This window comes from Pundamilia nyererei, unplaced genomic scaffold (genome assembly GCF_000239375.1).
Source record: "Pundamilia nyererei isolate P.nyererei 1_Seehausen unplaced genomic scaffold, PunNye1.0 scaffold00001, whole genome shotgun sequence".
In the NCBI taxonomy this organism is placed as follows: domain Eukaryota; kingdom Metazoa; phylum Chordata; class Actinopteri; order Cichliformes; family Cichlidae; genus Pundamilia; species Pundamilia nyererei.
In genome coordinates this window covers 5,953,662-5,957,634 of record NW_005187402.1, presented here as the reverse complement: position 1 = coordinate 5,957,634, position 3,973 = coordinate 5,953,662, and the positions used below count along the sequence as shown (strand labels likewise).

Genomic DNA, 3,973 nt, shown 5'->3' with positions numbered 1-3,973 from the left:
CTGTAAATACATGTGGCAATGTAGCTGCTGCCGCTGCCTCTCGTGAAATTGTCCCATTATGTCCTCAAGTAATCATATATTAATACTGAGTGGAATATGCATTTTTCGAATAAATCCTACACCATGTTAAATATGTTTTAAAGTGACAATAATATGTAAATAGATTTAGATTAATAGAGGAAGTGCCCTCAATAGTGATCTGCTATTCAACATAGCATAGTTCAACATTTGGGATTCAGATGGTTTAATCGCTGTCACTGCTGATCCCCTGCATCTCATCTCGTAGTGCTGCAGCTGTGGCTGTAACAGCCTACTGTGGATTACTCTTCGGCATGCGCTGATAATGACCACTGACTTTGGCTGGGCCGTGAACGCGCGCTCCGCGAGCCACGGTCATTTCTCTATACCGTGTGTGTGAATGGTCGCTCCCTGGGTGCCGCTGCGCGCAGCCTTTACCGATCGGCCGTGGTTCAGTGTTCAGAGCATGCCCGCTCGCCCCGCCGTTTCTCGGGTCCGAAGAGAAGCAACGGAAGACGTGCCGTTTGCGCACAGCCGTATTCATCCGGTTTTGGTCCATTTTGGGGGTTTGCTTTTTTTCTTTCCCCCCCTTTTTTTTTGCCAGTCAGCACTGTTTGCCTGTAAAGACCACCAGCGCAGAACGGATGGTTCCGTTTGATTCCACGATTTTGGTGAGATGCTGAACTGGAGGCTCCTTGCCTGCCCTCTCTATCAGCTCATCCCCTCGTGCTGTCATCTCACTTCGCGTTCAATAGCGGCTTGACAGGATAGTCAGGGCAAAAACAAACAAACAAAACAAGAAAAAAGAGCGAGAGAGAAGCATGCAATAAACAAGTGTCAAGTAGCTTCGGGCTGGTTCGGTTGGAGGGAAGGAAAAAGTTCAAGTTGAAGAAGGAGGATTATGCAGTGAGTGCCGCACGTAACTATAAACAGGTACGTGATATTTTGCAATGTATTCCTGTGGAAACGATGCTGCTGATTAACCCGCCAGCTTCTGTGACCGAGCAGCACGTGTGTGTGTGTGTGTGACATGCACAGTCATATCTTGTGGCAAGTAGGAAGGGGAGGAGGGCAGCGCAGAGCGATGACATTGAGGTGCCTTTTATCCGAATATCATTCTGTAGTCCTCATGCGAGCCCTTGACGCTTGGCTGACATTGGTGATCGGGGTCATCTCCCCGCATCTGCAGTGTCGTTCACGTGCCATGCGTAGAGACGTCCAAAAAATATAGTCCCGTCAATAATGACCTTATTAATTGCGGTGGACTTTTTGTGGCGTGAGAGGTTTCCACATGGCGTTTCCATATTTTTTTTAAAAGAAATGTATTAACCCTAAAAGAGTCAGGGTGGACTGCGAGACCCTGCCGTGACTCGTGATGAAGAGCTCCTGTCCGACGCGTTTATGGCTGCCGCAGCGCAGCATCCTCTTTTCAGCGATCCCCGTAACGTGCATGAGAAAGTAACCTAAGTGAGAGCCCTTCGAAAAGAAACCAAAATCACGCTTTCAGTTCATAATAACAAACATGGAGCTGCTGGAGGGCTTTAATTGGCTGCTTGACTTGTCATTGCCTCTTGCCTCCCCTCCTCGGGACGGCAGCAACGATGCATTCCTCTCTTCTGTCTTGTGCACTGCACTTTATTCAGCTTTTTTCATTCATATTTATTCTGCTTGCTTGGTATTATATCAGAGGTGAGGGCAGAGGAAGTGTGAGCTTTCTTCTTCTGCTGCTGTTTTTGGTGATGTGCTCATGCACAGGATAGCTGCCCCCCTTCAAGCTGCAGCAGAACATAACAGTGTAGGACACACAGGAATGAGCATGAGTGAGACTTTTAGTTAAGGATTTCAGGCACAAAGTTTAAGGATGAATAAGGAAAACTTTTAAAGTCAGTTGTGTATCAAGCAGGGTGGCGAGGGATATGAGGCCCACACACCAGCTGTATATCCCAGAGCCTGGCAGTCATCGGCACCTTATGACATGAAACACACACGCAGACACACACACACACACACACATGCCGAGAAGATCTTGGTGATGAGACGCACTGTTGAGATTCACACTTCAATCTAACTGGTACAGTTTCTCTCTGCGGCCCTGCTATCTCCTCCTCCACCTTTTTAGCTCTCTTCAAGCCCGCCTGCGTCTGTGTGATTTCTGACGCTCTTTGATCTCTCTCCCGCTTTCCATTCCTCCATCTTGAGCTTTTGACAGGGGCGTAGAAATCAAAAAGGAAGCAAAGCCCTCAGATTTGCGTGGGATCACTTCTGACACACTTTTAAATGCATGCATATGGAAACAAGTGCATATGTTGCTCTCTCTCGCCATTTGTCTGGTTCGCTCGCAAGGACGAGTGCACAGGCTCAGCTGTTTGCCACAGTGTTTGACCTGCCAGGTGTAATCACGGCCAGTTTGCCGTGTTTGTGTGTGCATATAGTGAGACTCGGTCTTAAGTGCTAATAGGCGCTCACGCCGGAGAGCAGCAGGCTGTGTCAACCGCAATCTCCAGACTAGCCTTGACGGTGTCCTATTTGGCATGATGACACACACACATGCACAAATAGGCCTGAGATGCATAGAGTTGACTTAAGGGTCTGAGCACTACAGGTTCCCTGAGTCCATGTCCTTGCCGTCCCTTCACAACTAATCATCAAGATTAAGTCAGTGCTGTTGCCATGCAGATATTCTGCAGGTTGACTTCTACATAAATATGGCTTTTTATTTGTTAAATCACACATAGATGTTGTTGGGCACGATCTTTCTGTTAATCTCTCTTCTTTTTCCCAGTGCTCTATATGGGTTATATATTTATACATACATTTCACTGAAACACCTGTGAGTCCTGGAAAGAGGAGCATCAATCTTCATTAGCCTGCAATGAGGCTGGCCTTGTTGAATAAATGACTAGCATAGAGAAAGTGCGTGTGTGTCTGTGTGTGTGCGTGTGTGTTTGGCTGTGTGTACGTGTGCACTCGTATGCGAATCTGTTGAGTCCTGTGGCCCACTCCGACCTGGCTGACAGATGACTGCAAGTGATTTCCAGGGTTCAGCAGATTAGGGGATTAAAAGACTGAAGGCTTCACACAATAACCCTAATGCATGTGCATGTCAGCAGGCACACGCGCATTTTGGGGGCTGCGGGGCTGTTCGGAGGTCAGCGATATCCAGTCTGACCTCTGTGCTGTGTGTTATCCCACACTGTGCAGGACTGTCCACAGTCACAGATGGAAAGCGCATAAGAAAATCTCAAAGGTTCGATTTCACTTTACAGGTGTGAACCCGTAGAGGTACTGAAAGCCTGGTTGATACATTTTGTCCTCCCCAACCAGTTCAGAGCTTACTTAGTGTTGGAAAATGAACCAGCATAGTAGCTGAATAGTTGTGACTAGGCCAGTGCAATTTTGTTGCCGATTTAGAGCCAAAAATCCCTTTTAAACACAAACCAGTTACCATTGTTTCCTTTTGTTTTAATTCCTATCAACTAGAACTACATTGCACCATGTTAATTGATGTCACAGGAAAAAAGCTCCTTATATGTCTCTCAGGTATAATTACCTGAGAGCAGTAAAGTGCCTCTTATTTGAAGGCTTTCGCATGATTTCATGTGTTGCCTGGCTTGGTTTTGGAAACAGCCATTTGCTGCTTGGTGTTAACATTTTTTCCCTTTACCTGGCCATTTCGACAGGGTGTGAACTGCTAAGCACTGTTGTTTCTGACAGCGCAACCATAGCAACATCGGCAAGTTTTTAAATAACTTAAATCCACAGGGTTCAATTTGGGATTCCAAGTTTAGATCTTCATTTATTTTTAAGATGCTTGGAAGAATGAATTGAGCAATCACACCCAGATAATCTACACACAGTCGTATCTTGAAGCATCCACTTCTTTTCCTGTTATAACAATCTGGTCGTATAAGGTTCGGAACGATTTGTGATGTTAATATATATATATATATATATA

At 46.0% G+C, this 3,973-nt stretch overlaps 1 protein-coding gene across 6 annotated transcripts in view; it reads left to right on the top strand.

The window, feature by feature from the left end:
- Window positions 1-260: 260 nt before the first annotated feature.
- Window positions 261-3,973, top strand: part of tenm2a (teneurin transmembrane protein 2a) — a 216,665-nt gene continuing 212,952 nt past the window's right edge. For all 6 annotated transcript variants that reach the window (XM_013908515.1, XM_005719564.2, XM_005719563.2 and 3 more), the window contains exon 1: window positions 261-951. The gene's annotated coding sequence lies outside the window, so the exon portion shown is untranslated. The remainder of the gene's footprint in view (window positions 952-3,973) is intronic.